General features: G+C 35.8%; 1 protein-coding gene across 1 annotated transcript in view; it reads right to left on the bottom strand.

Moving 5' to 3' along the window:
- Positions 1-17,359, bottom strand: part of USH2A (usherin) — an 821,881-nt gene that overhangs the window by 511,594 nt on the left and 292,928 nt on the right. The gene's annotated exons all lie outside the window — the stretch shown is intronic.

Below are 17,359 nucleotides of genomic sequence, written 5' to 3'. Positions count from 1 at the left end.
AGAAGTCAGTGTATTTTTAAACTTTCTGTAGTTGTTAACTCAGAAGATGCAGTTCAGGATGAATAACATCAGGGATTCTGGAAACTTTTTGAGAATTTCACTGCAAACTAGAAATGAGATGGGATGTTTAATTTGCTAACTTTAGAGCCAAGAATTTGAATAGCATACTGTATAGAATCTGATGAATTGACTATTAGCAGGAGAATGTAGATCTTATTAGGGTAGAAACTAGTGCCTTGCAATTTAAAAAATTACAATTGTATTATTCACTTGTCTTGTTCAGATGATATTATATAGTTAAAAGTTGATGGAAAATTTATATATACCCAACATTACATTAAATCCTTTTCATCTAATTTATTTGCTACTAAAACAATGTGTAATTTAGACACACTTTCCTTATTTTAAAGAGTAATGCAATGAGGCTTAGAGTGTTTGATTCTAAAGGTATAAAGTATGGATTTGCATTCATGTCTTTTGACCCATGTTTAGTGCTTTTTGTTTTAGTTTTTTTCTGTAAGACAATTCGTTACCAAAAAAGTACTATTTTGAGATTAAGTTTTCAAATTACAATGCCTTTCATATCATTACCCTGAGCAAACATAGACAAGATCCCATTTAAAACCAAATTAAATGGAAAATCTCTTCCTGTCTATCCTCAAAGACTTCCAAACTATATTCTTTTTCTCCTTAGAGTAACTTTTCTTAATTTGTAAAATTTTTAATTTTCATGGTTACTTAATAGTTGTAGATATTTATGGGCCACGTGTGAAATTTTGATGCATGCATGCAATGTATAATGATTAAATCAGGATACTTGGGATATACATCACACCAAGCAAGCATCATTGTTTTATTGTTTGTTTGTTTGTTTGTTTGTTTGTTTGTTTTTTGCATTAGGAACACTTCAATTCCACTCTTCTAGTTATTTGGAAATATACAATAAATTATTGTGAATTATAGTCATCCTATTTGGTTACCAAACACTAGATCTTATTCCTTCTATCTAATTGTACTTCCCATTACCCATTACCAAACACTTCTTTATCCCCCTCCCCATTTCCTTCCACAGCCTTTGATAACTATCGTTATACTCTCTATCTCTATAAGATCGATTTTTTTAGTTCCCACATATGAGGGAGAACATGCAATATATATTTTTCTGTGCCTAACTTATTTCACTTAACATAATGTCCTTCAGTTCTATCCAAGCTGCTGCAAAAGACTGGATTTTGTTCTTTTTTATGGCTAAATATTTCATCATGAATATGTACCACATTTTCTTTATTCACTCATCCATTGATGAACACTTAGGTTGACTCCATATCTTGGCTATTATGACTAGTGTTGCAATAAACATGAGAGTGCAAATATCTCTTTGATATACTGATGTTTTTTCTTTTGGATAAATACCCAGCAGTGGGATTGCTGGGTCATATGGCCATTCTATTTTTGCTTTTTAAAGGAAATTCTGCACTGTTCTTTGTAGCAGCTGTACTAATTTGCATTCCCACCAACAGTGTAGAAGAGTTTCACTCAAATCAGTAGCATTTCTATATGCTAACAGCAAACAATCTGAAAAAGAAATAATTAAAGTAATCCCATTTGTAATCGCCACAAATAAAATAAAATACATGGAATAAACTTAACTAAATGAGTGAAAATCTCTGAAATAAAACGATACAACATTGATGAAAGAAGTTGAAAAAGACATGAAAGATAAAAACATTTTCTATGTTCATGTATTAGAAGAATCAGTAACTGCTAAAATGTCCATACTACCCAAAGTAATCCATAGATTCAATGAAATCCCTATCAAAATACTAATGAAGTTCTTTACAAAAATAGAAAAAAAAAATTCTAAAATGTATATGGAACCACAAAAGACCCAGAACAGTCCAAGGCATCCTGAGCAAAAAACAGCAAAGCTGGAAGCATCACATTACCCGACTTCAAATTATACTACAGAGCTATAGTAACCAAAACAACATGGTACAGGCATAAAAACAGACACATAGACCAAAGGAACAGAATAGAGAACCAGAAATAAATCTGCACATTTACCGCCAATGTATTTTTGAAAAAAGTGTCAAGAGCATACCTTAGGGAAAATACAGTCTCATTAATAAATGATGCTGGGAAAACTGGATATACATATGCAAAAGAATAAAACTAGAATCCTATCTCCTGCTGTACACAAAAATCAAATTGAAATAGGTTAAAGACTCAAATGTAAGACCAGAAAGTATGAAACTACTAGAAGAAAACACTGGAGAAACACTCCAGGACATTGGTTTGGGCAAAAATTTCTTTCTTTTTTTTATTTCCATAGGTTATTGGACACAGGTGGTGTTTGGTTATATGAGTAAGTTCTTTAGTGGTGATTTGTGACATTTTGGTGCACACATCACCCGAGCAGTATACACTGTACCCTATTTGTAGTCTTTTATTCCTCACTCCCTTCCCACCCTTTCCCCCTGAGTCCCTAAAGTCCATTGTGTCATTGTGTCATTCTTATGCCTTTGAATCCTCATAACTTAGCTCCCACTTATGAGTGAGCACATATGATGTTTTGTTTTCCATTCCTGAGTTGCTTCACTTAGGATAATAATCTCCAATCTCATCCAGGTCACTGTGAATGCTATTAATTAATTTCTTTATATGGCTGAGTAGTATTCCATCATATATATATTCCATCATACACACACACACATACACACACACACACACACACACAGTGGTTTCTTTTTCCACTCATTGATTGATGGGCATTTGGGTTGATTCCACATTTTTGCAGTTGTGAATTGTGCTACTATAAATATGCATGTGCAATTATCTTTTTTCATATAATAACTTCTTTTCCTCTGGGTAGATACCCAGGAGTGGGATTGATGGATCTAATGGTAGTTTTAATTCTATAAGGAATCTCCACACTGTTTTCATAGTGGTTGTACTAGTTTACATTCCCACCAGCAGTGAAGAAATGTTCCCTGTTCACTTTATCGACTTCAACATCTATTTTGTTTAATTTTTTTGATTATGGCCATTCTTGCAGGAGCAAGGTGGTACTGCATTGTGGTTTTGATTTGCATTTCTCTATCATTAATGATGTTGAGTATTTTTTTACATGTCTGTTGGTCACTGTATATCCTCTTTTGAGACTTGTCTATTTATGTCCTTAGCCCACTTTTTGATGGGATTGGTCGTTTTTTATTTCTTGCTAATTTCTTTGACTTTGTTGTAGGTTCTGGATATTAGTCCTTCATCAGTTGTATAGATTGTGAAGATTTTCTCCCACTCTGTGGGTTGTCTGTTTATTCTGCTGGCTGTTCCTTTTGCTGTGCAAAAGCTCTTTAGTTTGATTAAGTTCCACCTATTTATCTTTGTTTTTACTACATTTGCTTCTGAGCTCTTGGTCATGAAATCCTTGCCTAAGTCAATGTCTAGAAGGATTTTTCCAGTGTTATCTTCTAGAATTTTTAGTTCAGATCTTCGATTTAAGTCCTTGATCCATCTTGAGTTGATATGTATAAGGTGAGAGACGAGCATCCCGTTTCATTCTCCTACAGTTAAAATGGTTTTTACCAAACTATATTCTTTCCAAAGTCATTTCCTGATATTTTCCCACAAAATGGTCAAAATGATCAGTAAAGGGCCAGTACGTTATATTAGCAAACTAATCTATTTGTTATTTCTTTTTTTTTTCTTTTGAGACGGAGTCTCGCTCTGTCACCCAAGCTGGAGTGCACTGGCCAGATCTCAGCTCACTGCAAGCTCCGCCTCCCGGGTTCACGCCATTCTCCTGCCTCAGCCTCCCGAGTAGCTGGGACTACAGGCGCCCGCCACCTCGCCCGGCTAGTTTTGTTTTTTGTATTTTTTAGTAGAGACGGGGTTTCACCGTGTTAGCCAGGATGGTCTCGATCTCCTGACCTTGTGATCCGCCCGCCTCGGCCTCCCAAAGTGCTGGGATTACAGACTTGAGCCACCGCGCCCGGCCAATCTATTTGTTATTTCTGAAACTTACCTTTTGACTTTTCCTCTTGATGTATTCATTCATGATTGTCCCTCTCCCTAGGGTACTACATTCAATCTATTTGTAGCTTCAAAAATTTACTCATTCTTCATATATTATCTTATTGCTACTTCTTTTCTAAAACCGCTTATAATGATTCTAGTTGGATATAATTTATTATTTATGATAGAAAATAATTATGTTTGTTATTTTATGCGAGGTACTCTTCTAGATGCTTTATACATATTAATTTCTTTAATCCTCCCGATAATAGTTCTAGCAGAAAGGCATGATAATTATCATCACCACTACCATTTACACAAGAGGACACAGACCTAGTAAGGTGGTAGAAATGGGTTCTGAACCCAGGGAATTTAACCTAGATATTTGTGGCCACGTGCTCTCGAGTCCAAGTCCACAACCACTCTACATACAACCTCTCAGTTCTTTTACTATGATACAAAATGTATCTTATTCTGCTTTTATGTATTACTTTCATCTGTTCTAAACTTGAGAGAAGAGGCATTACCTTACTTGTCTTTCTAACCTCTTGACCTGAGAAGACTGCTCTTTCAAAGAAAAATAAAACAAATTTTACTTTTCACACTTTCTTATACTTAGGATATTTTGCTTGCCTATACTTATTCATCTAGCTGTTTTTTTTTTTTTTCATATTGAATACTCATTGGAGGCCAGAAATATGTCATGCATCTTTTAATGTATCTTAAAAATATGTATAGTCTTTATACTGTTATCTGTTGAATTATTGTTATCTGATGAATTTTCCATGGCTCTTTGTTGTTTGGGGAGATGAGAATCATGAGCTCCTGCAGAACCAGCCCTAGGCCAGCCATCACTGAAAAATCACTCGTTTCTAACCTTGCTTTTTCAACGAGTGACCCCCACTCTTCTAACTCTCTCAGTTCCCACACTTAGCCATCAAGATAATCAGATTGTATTGTTAGAGCTAAGAGGGATGATAGCTACTATCTAGCAAATTTCCTCTGTTTTGGCTGAAGAAACTTTCTATATACAACTGGTGTCAGTGGCCTTGCTGCAACCCTGCACTATATGAAGTTGTCCTCTGCTAGTCCAGAAACTCTCATGGTGGTATTCCACTTGAAAATCCCCTCTGGGGACACATGGCACTTCAGATCATCTTTCCCTCTCCCTATAATGAAAGCCTGCTCTCAGCTGCTTATAATCCAGAAAGAGCAGAATGGCTAATCCATGTTAAAATGTTAAAGACTGATAAAAGCTTAATGTGTTTTCTCTCCCAGTGGGATAAGAATTCATTTTAATAGGAAAACATATCTTCATCCTCAAATTCCCAAAATGTTGATGCGTGTAGCCCTGCTGAGTGCAATGTTAAAATAAGTGCAATGTTGGGGTTGGGAAGGGAGAACAAGAGTTCCAAGGTCAAAGAAGTTTAGAAAATACCTATTTTGTTAAATTCATAATGAATATTTATTTGCATACTGAATATTCTGGAAATCATGCAACAATATTAACAAAAATGACAATGAAACAACAAAAATCTGGCTAACTTGATTTAGCATAATATTTGCTAAATGTATTTGAACACTTTAAATATATTTTGTTTTTCGGCCTCTGTTCCAGGGAACACCACTTTGGGCTGGACCAATAGGCTAGTTTATGTCAAAAGGATCAGCTCCATTACTTTCTCAAATCATACCCAACTGAGAAGTCTCAAATGCTGTCTACCTACAGGGAAAGCTGGACTTGGTGTGCTTACATAAAAAAGACATATGTGGGAGTCATCAGAGATGCGGTTCATGGTAGAACTCAAAATAGAGAAGCTGCATTAAGCATTAAGTGTTCCAAAACTCAGCAAACCAGAGGATGGGTGCACAGCTCCCTCATTGTGATTGTTGACTGCTGATAACTTCCCTCAGCTGAGGAATTAGAAGCTGAGGGAAGAGAAAGCATTGAGCTCCGACATGGAAATATAAGGCCATATTTATTCCCTATTTAATGCTCCAGAAACCCATTATGTCATTAACTTAAAAGGGAATTAAATTAGCACCTAGGTCTATTTTTTCTCACATCTTAGAGAAAATAAAAATAAAAGGCTGTTGCTTTCCAGGCTTTGTGTTGATTTTCCTTTTATTGCTTAAAATATGAATGATTACCATGTACATGTTTGGCTAATTCTGAATGATGATAATCAGTAAATCTCTTTTCCTTTTTTAGTAAACTCACTGATAGCTTAATTTCTTTTTTCTTATCCCTTTCACAGAATTGTGGATTTATGGAACACTGAATATTATGATTGATTACAATATTTGTATCATAATGAATCGGATGATTGGATCTATCATGTTGCTTCTAGGATGTCTCCTCTGCATTGTATTCTGTTTGCCAGTGAACACTAATGCAGAGTCTTTTTGACTCTTAGACACACTGGGAAAATAATTAAAACAAAAGCTGTTTTCTGTGCTTTGCAAAAACAACTCTTATAATTTTCAAATTGCAATACCTAAAATATAAATAAATTCAGAGATTAATTTCCAAACCAGAGGAAAACATATAGAATATAAGAGTTTTGAAAATTCTTCTCATATTTCTTAATTATTTATTTTTAAAATGAATGGAAATTACATGTACAATTTAACTCAAGAGGGAATTCACACACAAAACCCTTTGAGAATACATCTCAATACACATGGTGAAGACAAATGCAGAGACTAGGAAGACAGATTTAGGAAACGATATTAATTAATTAATACAGAGAGAAGAGCAATGTCCCAGGTAGCAGAACAGGATAAGGGATGTCGTCTTAAAGAAATAAAACAGAAAACAGGGACATTTCAGGGAGTCAACGGTATTAGTTTGATAAAGCAACTTCACAGAAACCCGTGTTTAAAGATAATATAAGGTTTGCATTTGCATTCATATGAACCAATTTTGTCAAATCAACTTAAAGTCCATCTCTGACGGAGAGAAAAATGCTAGATAGAAATTGTCCACCCAGCAGACAAACTTTTCATATTGCACTAATTCTGTCGTAATCGAACGCAATTCAGTGTCAGCATTTAGGGCAGAAAAAAGTCATTTTGCCCATAAGATGGATTCCATTGCTTTCAAAGCAATAGCCAAATATGTCCACAAACCATTGCTTGATTTTATTATAATTAAATAGACACTGTGTTTTTTTTTTTTTTTTTTTTTTGAGACGGAGTCTTGCTCTGTCGCCCAGGCTGGAGTGCAGTGGCCGGATCTCAGCTCACTGCAAGGTTCACGCCATTCTCCTGCCTCAGCCTCCCGAGTAGCTGGGACTACAGGCGCCCGCCACCTCGCCTGGCTAGTTTTTTTGTATTTTTTAGTAGAGACGGGGTTTCACTGTGTTAGCCAGGATGGTCTTGATCTCCTGACCTCGTGATCCGCCCGTCTCGGCCTCCCAAAGTGCTGGGATTACAGGCTTGAGCCAGCGCCCCCGGCCCAACACTGTGTCTGTAAGAATTCTGAAATAAGGGTGTCAAGAATGGATGGCAAGTAAAGAGCTATGCTAAAGTGAGCTTTAGGGTAATGATAACAGTACAGTAGCGCGTAAGCATATGACTTTAAGTGATTTACTTTTAACTGTGAGTGTCTGGTCAGCAAGAGTGGGATCCTCAATCTGGCAGATCATAATCTAGCCATCAGAATAGCTGTAGTTGATTCAAAGAAAGAGATGAAGTACTGAGAAGATGCGAGTAGCAGTTGTACACCATTGCTACAGTCATGTAACAAAGGCAGTCTACCATTATTATCTGTCTCTGAGCCTGAAACACACACTCTCTCTCTGTCTCTTTCACACACACACACACACACACACACACACAATCTTAAGTGTATATGAATTCCTCCTTTAAAATGTACACACACACACATGCACACACATACAATCTTAAGTGTATATATATTCCTCCTTTAAAATGTACTACCTGTATGACTTTCAGCAAGTTGCTTATTATCTTCTCAGAACATATCTCACATATTTGAAGGAGGATTAAATAATAAAGAATAAGTGAACAGCTTAGTATGCTGTCCAGATACAGGCTATTATATTATATAATATTTTGCATAAGATTTAGGTGGTCAAGAAGTTGTAGTCTGTGTTCAATGTCAAGCTGCCATATTAACTTATCCTATTTCTCTATCTATATATTCAAGTTCACTCTTACAGTGATTTCCAGTCTCAATTACAATAAACTCAGTTGACTAAACAATCACATATTATCATGATCAACAAAATGTCATAGATGTTACAGCTAAAGGGTGATATTTATAACCATTTACTATAACTGTTATACTGTACAATTAGGAAAATACGCCAAATGGAAAAATAACTACTGTCAGTGAATGACTCTTTTCTGCTGGGCTTACATACATATGAAAACAATTACACATGATTGGTACATATTCAATGATGTATTCATTGCACTTTTATGAAGATTAAATCCTATGTGCATCCTAATATGTTAAGCCTTATCAGTATAAGAAGCCATGAATAACAGAAAATAAAAGAATGATCAGAATTTTTGCTTGTTAGAATTCTGCATTTATAGTCCAAAATTGATTTGCTTGGATATTGAACAATGAGTTTCTGTCAAAGCTTCCATTAATGGTTAGCTTTAGTATATTCATTAAAAGTATATATATATGAAGTCTACCATCCTAAGTATTTTATGTGATTACCTTACCATATTGTAATAAGTGTGAAGACAAATGTGTATCTTTGATTAGTATCAAATAACTCTCTTGCATATTAATATCCTCATAAAGTCACATAGAATGTTGAACAATAATTCAAGTTAGTGGATTATGGTTGTTACAATAAATGTACCCAAACTAGCAGGAGTTGACAATGAAACTATTGTCTCCATTCTAATAATGTCTGAACTCAAGCATTCTGAGGGAAATTTGAAAACAAGATTGCTATGCTATCTCTATAAATGTGAGAAACCTCGTGCTAAAATAAATTGTCCAATTAATTATGTTGCATTACCAGGATGAATTTCAGGTAAAAACACACAGCATCTTTGATTAAATACTAGTTATTAAAGCTTTTGAAGTATCATCCAATTGCTTTAGTTACCATAGTGTGCCATGCTGTGTTTGCAAAATTATAATTTTATACTAAATAGATTAAATGTAAGGAATTAGTTGGTGTTGTTTAATTCCTCTTCTTGATTAGGTTATCTTTCCTGCCTCAAATTGATTTTTTACTTTCTCATCAGTTATGCAGAATGATTGTAATGGATTGAATTACAATCTCCCCAAAATTCATATGTTGTAGTCCTAACCACTCGTACCTCAGAATATGACCTTATTTGGAAATAGGGATTTTGCAGATGTAATAAGTTAAAATGAAGTCATAATGGGGTATGGTGGGGCCCTACTCTAGTATGACTGGTGTCCTTATATAAGAAACACCATATGAAGAGACACATGTGCACACAAAGAAAATACCATGTGACAATGAAGGCAGAGAACGGGGTGACACTGCCGAAGGAACATCAAAGGTTGCCAGCAAACCACCAGAAGCTAGGAGATCCATGGAACAGATTCTTCCTCACAGCCCCTAGGAAGATATCAACCCTGCTGATATCTTTTTCTCGAACTTCTAGCCTTCAGAGCTGTGAGACGATAAACTTCTATGGTTTAAGCTACCTGATGCAGAGTCATGCCAGAAAGAAATGATCATAAATTTGTTTTGATTAGGATGATTTTCTCATGTCTATAGGATGAATAACCCCATTGGAGAGAGTAGAAAACTAGACTTGAGAACTAAAATGCTGAAAGACTGACTCAAAGGTACAACTCAGAACCAACAACCTTGACTTAAAATTGCTGACCCAATTCTTAGAAAACCCTTTGTTGGCATGTAAAGTACGTTCCTTTGAACTGATAAATTACGACCATTTGGAGATAGGACAGTGCCTGTATTAGTTTGTTTTCACACTGCTGATAAAGACATACCCAAAACTGGGAACAAAAAGAGATTTAATTGGACTTAGAGTTCCACATGACTGGGGAGGCCCCAGAATCATGGTACTAGGTGAAAGGCACTTCTTACATGGTAGCAGTAAGTGAAAAATGAGGAAGAAGCAAAAGCGGAAACCCCCAAATAAACCCATCAGATCTCATGAAATTTATTCACTGTCATGAAAATATCATATGAAAGACCAGACCCCATGATGAAATTACCTCCTCCTGGGTCCCTCCTACAACACACAGGAATTCTGGGAGATACAATTCAAGTTGAGATTTGGGCAGGGACACACCCAAACCATATCAGTGCCACACTACTAATCCAAATTTAAATAATATGTGATTATTCGGCTCTACGCATTTTACTTACAGCATTTCATTCAAGATAAGAAATTACATATGTATAGAATCAAATGGCAATCAGTTTATGTATTAGAGTTCTCTAGAGGGACTGAACTAAAGGAAAATATATATATATATAAAAAGGGAAGTTTATTAAGTATTAACTCACACGATCACAGGGTCCCCAGTAGGCCGCCTGCAGGCCGAGGAGCAAGGAGAGCCAGTCTGAATACCAAAACTGAAGAACTTGGAGTCCAATATTCAAGGGCAGAAAGCATCCAGCCCAGGAGAAAGATGTAGGCTGGGAGGCTAGGCCAGTCTCTCTTTTCACATTTTTCTGCCTGCTTATATTCTAGCCAAACTGGCAGCTAATTAGATTGTGCTCACCCAGAGTAGGGGTCGGTCTGGTTTTCCCAGCCTACTGACTCAAATATTAATCTCCTTTGGCAACACCCTCACAGACACACCCAGGATCAATACTGTGTATCCTTAAATCCAATCAAGTTAACACTTAGTATTAAACATCACAGTTTAATAGAGCGATCTTTATCCATCAAGCTAAGTGTTCAATGTGGACATATTTTGCTAATATGATTGTTTTACATCAACTTAAAATAACATATTTTGAATTTAAAAAAAGACAAGATGAATACTTTCATCTAAAGGAGGAGTCAAATCTACTAACAAAAATTTATAAAATCTTTATAGATTTATTCTATAAAGTTTTCTTTAAATAATGTCCCAAAACAATTTCTTATTGAGATATAGAGAAAGATATGATTACATTGGAATTAGATTATTATATACAAACCATATGTAAAAATTAATCTCATGTTGCTACCAGATTAAGAGAGTTTTGAAAGCAAACAGACACATCACTAATCTTTGTACACTGGTGTTTAGGATAATGGCCAGTACACAGCAGGCCTCTTAACAAATTGCTGTTCAAGTAAGCCAATCAACACTTGGTAATGCTCAAAAATGCAGCATTCAGTTGAATAAAGGCAAAAAAGAGAGAGTTTTAACTCAGTATATTAAAAAAACCTGCAAAAGTAAAACAAAACTCTGTTATCTTTGTCTTAGGTTAAAGAACCTGTACTGTTATGTAGTCTGTGCAGCTATTGCTCTAACTGTAGCCCTTTTTGGTGATAAGCTTCAATTAGTTTTATCATGCACTTCCCTGAGGCCACAGGGAGAAGATCTTGCCACAATGTTTTTTCTGCCTTTTGTTTTTCCTGGCATTTTCCAGCATACCAAGTCCTCTTTTTTGGCTCATCCTTGCTTTTATTGACCTTTTTATTGACTTCAGCCTGATCACTTGATGGACTTTTAATTTTTATTTGACTCTGTTCTAGCAATAACATGTAGATATTATCACCTACTTCCCCCCTGCTTCTGACTCAGGGCAGAATACCCTTTCTCCAATGAAAGAAAAGGACTGGGCGTGCAGTTATCTCCCAGAAAGATTTCAGGAAGACAACTCAAGCCTGCAATAGCAAAGAATAAAACAGACAGGAAGCCAAACAGCTGATGAATTTCCCACTTAGTATTCAACATAAATGAGCTTTTAAAATGTATATATTTTTAAATATGCATATATGAATGTGCGTATATATATGGTTTTCCTCATGCTCAACCAAATCTAGTTTCCATGTCCCACTCACATCTTACTACAAAGTGTGGCCACCTTTGTCAGTGGCAGCATTCCTGTTCTTGCCCCATCTTATTACTCATTTACATTCTTTCAATTCTGATTATTCTACTCCTCTTTATTCTTTCATCCTCTCAGTTTCAGTATTTCCTTTAATTACCAACTGCTGAGGAATATCAGCCAAGGTCAGAAAGCAAGTGTGGGAATTCCATCTTCCACATTCTGTCCATTTTTGTTTAGAATGGACTCTCAACTTGCCTGAAATTGCTCCCAGGGGTGTATATTTGCCCATGTCACCACTTTGGAACAAAATTCATCTCCCATACCCTAGGCACAGGCTGTTAAAAATCTTGAAGTTCTAATGGACCCTTGAGTCGCAGCTGACTCAAGGTGTTGAATTTTTCTTCCCCTCTACAGAAATAAATAGGAAATAAAAGATAAAATTCATTTTCTTTCCTTCTAGTTCCAGGACTATATGTCTGTATATTGCTATTAAGTTACAGATTGACTATTCAATATGCCTGATGATAAGACTAATAACAGTCAGTGTTTTATCACCTGGAAAATAGACAAAGCAAGAGCCTGAATTAGAATAGACCATAGTGTTGATGTTTATTTAGTCTTCCTAAAATGTACTTCTAAATAGATTCAGTTCAGTGAGTTCAAAACCTATCAGCCAGATTTTTGATAATATGATCCTGCTGTTCAGTACTTTTCCTGAGTTCTAATTTACATGAGCATTGATCTTCCAATCTCATGCTATACCGAAAAAGGCTCTGCAGTCTTTCCCTATCTCTTTATTCTTTCCAGTGCTGGGAACTTGTCTGAGGCCGCTGGTCATATCTTTGCATTGCCTCCACCTCAATTCTAACTTGTGATCCTTTACAACATATATAGGAATTGTTTTTCTTTTGGGCAAGCAAATTCAGCATGAAAATCTTGTGTTAAGTAGGCATAACACACACACACAAAATTAATTAAAAGGTAATTAACTCACTCTGAAAAATTCAACACAAGATTCCTTCAGACAAGGACTGTTCTAAATATGTTTAAAATAAAATAGGAAGATTATCTTTAATCCTTATCAAACGTGGCTAAAGACAATTTGACTTTCTTAATATGAGGTTTGAAGAGTAGTTTTATAATATTTTTTAGAAATATAGAATTTTCATTTCAGTAGAAGAAGAAATAACTAACATGAATTGCTTCTCACCTGCTGAACCTCACTAGAATATAGCTCCCACAAAGACAGGAATTTTGCTTCTTATGCTTTCCAGGGGCATGCACAGTGCATGGCACATAGTAGATGCTCAATAAATAACTTTGAATGAAGATGAGTAATTTATATAAAATATTGTACCTCGTAGACTTCTTAGGGCCATAGATTGTGCCTTGTGTGCTTAGACATCTGTATGTTTTAACACAGTGCCTGGTAATTTATTGTTTTCAATAAATATTTGTTCAAAAAAAAAAAAAAGAATGAAACTTTTACATGTGGCTGGCCCTATGAGTGCAGCCATAATAAGGCCAACTAGTTCAATATCCTCTCTCCCATAGAACTCCAATTCGATCTCATGTTTTGAGTTCTGAGATATTCTCCAGAAGGCCTCTAAGTGAGTGAACATAAAATCTTGCTAAGGCCAGGAAAACCCAGAAACATGTTGGTAGTATTGATTTAATATCAAAGTGACATCTGTCAGATCAGTCTACTGTCCAGCTCAGGGGCCTGAAGGGATGGGGCACAAAACAGGTACATTTTCTCTTAAGAGAGGCAGGCAACTGCCCTAAGGTAATCAGAGGAAAGAGCAGGCCTTCAAGAAAAGCCTCAGGAAGAGGCACAGGCAGCCCTGGGTGGACCTAATGGCCACAGGCTCCTGAAACAGAGGGCTCTCAGCTAGTTTTTGCTTCAAGTTTTTCCCAGCATTGGCTCTGCTTTCACAACAGAGGTTTCATCAGTAACAACATATGTCTTTCCTCCACAGATGAAATAGAATTGCTCCCTTGGGAGATTTACTTCTTTGCATTTTAAACTTTGTGACTAACAGGAAAAAATGGAGGCAGGGATCCCATTTACTCAAATTATAGTTTTCATTCTCCATCAACCTTCATAATTTGGCAAATAGATTCTGTTATTTGGTGTGCGGAAAAAAGTAAGACACGGAGTATATTATGCAACTTCCTGCAACTCTAATTAAGGTTCTTACCATTTTGAACCTGCAATACGCACACGTTAATCTCCGAAGAAAACAAAAATTGCAGTCTCTTTCAACATTATGCACAGGGGGCCATTAAGCTCTTCTGTATCCTCCCAGTAAGCCTCCCTGCTGCAGTCTGCCTGCCGGGTACTGTGGGCTCCCTGGGGGAGGCTGGCACCCTAGCGAGCATCACAGGAGTCTATAGAGGCTGACATTTTCCCTAAAACTCCTCCATTTCCTAGCAAGCTCAGCATACTAACAGCCTTTCCATTTAGCCTGCCTCCTGGATTACTTTACACAATTTGTGTGCATGGTTGAGGGAGTCTAAAACATCTTCTCAGACTCCATAAGGGTATTGGCAACCAACCAATGGGTCTTTCCTTGACAACATTTTGGCATCAGCTACCTTGCTTTGCTGGGAAGAGTTTTGTCTATACCTAGCATTGGAGTGGTCTGCAAAATCCCCTTTAGACTTTGAGTGCCTTGGATTCTCAGGATCTGAGAATCTGGCATACAATGTTTATATAAAATTACTTTAAACATACATCGGTACATAAAGGAGTATAGCAAGATGATTATATATGGCATTTATTACCTCTTGCTCATATCCCAGACATAATATCCTACTGAAAATATTTATTCATCCATTTGTTAACTCAGTCACCCACCAAACTATTACTGAACACCTACATTAGGCTAGTAAATTTTAAGTGCTTCAACAAAGACGTTGGCCTTGACTTCCGGAATCTGAAATTAGGGGAAAAAAAAAAAGAGTAGGATTGAAAATAAAACTGGAAAGGGATTATCAAAATCCACAATACACCAAAACAACACATATTTTCCCCAAGCAAAGTTTATACTAAGGTACAGTTTATAGTTTATTTCTTTGAACAGATTCAGGTACTTCTACAGGTATTTCCTCATTTGCTCCTCATCATAAATCTAGAAGAAAACAGAAGATATTATAATTTTCTTCCTACATATGAGGAATATGAAATTCATAAAAAATGAAATGTGTCTCCACCTCTAGGTAATGGTAGAAGGTAGGGTCTCACCACATCACACTAACTGGAGATTGTATTACATTTGGCAATGATTTGTCAAAATATAATACCAAAGTGCTGAGTTTATTTCACAATTGTGAGTAGTGGGAGATAAATAATAGATACAGGTAATGCAGATATAAGTTCAATCATGTTTCTTGTTCCTCTGTGTAAACAATATTTCTCCAAAATAGAAATCATATTACAAATGAAAAGATAGCAAGGTGCCATGTGAAACATTGACAGAAAATGTGAAGAGCTGGCTTCTAGTCCTGCTTGTCTAATCCTATATACTTAGCAGTTCTGTCTGTCTAATCCTGGGTGTGGGGGTTAGAAGCTACATTTCACCTCTCTGAAATTCCATTTTTCTCAGCCGTAAAACTAGCTGATACACTCCCTCTTTCCTAAGAATGTCCAGAGATCAGTAAAACAATATATGTGAAAGTATTTTGAAATATGCTAACATTTAATGCAAATATAAACTCACTATAATTAACCCCCTGCATTCATGTTGAATTTGTTTTCACCTTACTTTCCTATGCCAATTCTAATGTGATTTAGTCTCCACAGCCTAATTATGCTTGGAATCATAATATTTTAAATATTTAAATTTTACCTAATTTAATCTAATAATTAACCTGAATTTACCCCCACGTGTTTTAAACCCGTTACTCCTAGAAGTGTCTTTGTTGACTAATGAGAAAAATAGGTCCCTCTTCTCTCCATAACACCTCTTTATGCATCTGTAAACAGTTATCATGTGTCTCCTCTGTCTTTTTTCCTCAAGATTGAGCATTCTCAGGTCTCTCAGCCTTTTCTTATAGGCCCCATTTTCAAGGCCCTTCATCATTTTTTGTTGCTTTCTTTTGAAACCTCTGCCAAACTTGTCTATGTTGTAATAAGTGTGCCTTCCCAAATGGAATATGGTACTCCTATCAAGGGCTAAAGATTGCCAAGTGGAGTCTAATCATCACCTTATTTATTTTATCCTTGACAATTCTGCTAATACAACACAGGATAGCAATTGCTTTTTTTCTTTAAACAGCATCATACTGCTGACTTTTTCTCAGATATTATCTAGCATAAATTAAAGCTCCTAAGGATAAAAATTAGTAAAATTAATTTTCTATTTTTTTTTTTTTAGTCACAGTGCTTAGGGCACCATTTCATAAATATTAGATGATTAATAAATATGAAGCAAATCAATGAACATTATTTGTACCTACAAATAGCAGGGTTCTAAAATTGTTTTGAGATGATGAAAAATATAGATGGTTCTTTCTGTCATGATTGAAATGTCCTAAAGAGTAGAAAATTCATTTCTGACTCCTATGGGGTTTTTTAAAGAACCCAATACAATTAGTTTTCAAAAGCATGTAATTCAAATGAAAGGGAAGTTTTACTGAATTTTATTTACACAGCATAGCTCTTCATTTAACATGAAACTTTCTGGAAACTACCAGAAAACCAGAAACATGAACCATGAAACTAATGACCAATTAACGCAAAATCAATTACTGTATGTAATGTGATAGATGACCTTATGGAATATTTAGCTGAATTGTCAAACTTGCTTAATATTTGATTTTCCAGGACCAAATCTACAGAAAATATGAAATGATTTGGCAAGGTCAGTGACTACAATGCAAGAAGCTTTGGTCTTCTATTGTATCTGCTGAGTAGAAAAATATCCAGACTGCCGTTTTGACTATCAAAATACAAGCCAGGAACCCAGTAGCTATCTCAGGACTTCCTTTCGGGGGAACTAGTAAATGAGAGCCAAAAATGTAATCTCATGCAGATCAGGAGACTGGATTTAAAGGGATCTCAAGTAGTGATGATACCCTTTTATCTTGTAAGTGTTATGAACATTTTATCTTATCAGACTGGCTAAGAATCTGTTGCCACAATGTTATGCAATGAGAAAATATCAAGTGCATCAGTAGCAATGTAGCTAATCTTCCCTGGCTATTCAGATGAGAAATGACCCATAGTTTAAATACGACCCTTTTGGAGAACAAAGAGCAAGGAAAGAACAAAGAAGACTTCTTTCAGAATTTTAACTATCCCGGAACAAATTATGCATTCTGGACTGCAGGGTTTTTTTTTTTTTTTTTTT

This window comes from Rhinopithecus bieti, unplaced genomic scaffold, assembly GCF_001698545.2.
Source record: "Rhinopithecus bieti isolate Rb0 unplaced genomic scaffold, ASM169854v2 scaffold_1673, whole genome shotgun sequence".
Taxonomy (NCBI): Eukaryota; Metazoa; Chordata; class Mammalia; order Primates; family Cercopithecidae; genus Rhinopithecus; species Rhinopithecus bieti.
This window is presented reverse-complemented; position numbering and strand designations above follow the sequence as displayed.